Source organism: Trichosurus vulpecula, chromosome 2 (assembly GCF_011100635.1).
Source record: "Trichosurus vulpecula isolate mTriVul1 chromosome 2, mTriVul1.pri, whole genome shotgun sequence".
Taxonomy (NCBI): Eukaryota; Metazoa; Chordata; class Mammalia; order Diprotodontia; family Phalangeridae; genus Trichosurus; species Trichosurus vulpecula.
In genome coordinates this window covers 263,581,897-263,582,466 of record NC_050574.1, presented here as the reverse complement: position 1 = coordinate 263,582,466, position 570 = coordinate 263,581,897, and positions in this window count along the sequence as shown.

The window sequence follows — 570 nt, the reverse complement described above, 5'->3', positions numbered from 1 at the left end:
CTGGATGCAATAAAATTTCTCACCAATGCAGTTCAGCCACTTCTTCTGCCTTGAGTGTGGAGAAGTAAAGTGAATTTCCCCATTGTCATATAACTGGTATGAGTCAGAGTCCTGACTGAGAACAGTTGCTGGCCACACAGCTAGTGGGTATCATAGTCCTGGTTTTGAAGCCAACTCCCTATCCACTATACCTAAAAAGAAAAAGAAGCTGGACCATTTTAGGTCCTGAAATACAGACACACCTATGTGGGGCCTGTGAGATAGGGATTAGTTCAGATTTGTTGGTTTCGATCAAAAGTCTCTTTTGTTTTTAAAATATTTCATAACTGTATTTATAAGTGCTTTTCTCTGTAATCCTATATATTTTATTTTATGCATTTAAAAAACATGAAAAGGATCAGTAGTCCTCACCAGACTGCCAAAGTGGTCTTTGACACAAAAATGTTTATTTTTTGTAGTGATTTAGGTACAATCCTACTTGAAAGCAGAAGGTGGGACTAGGCTAGATAATCACTTGAAGTCTTTCCCCATTCTATCAGTTTGATTTATCAGGACTCCACCTCTGACACT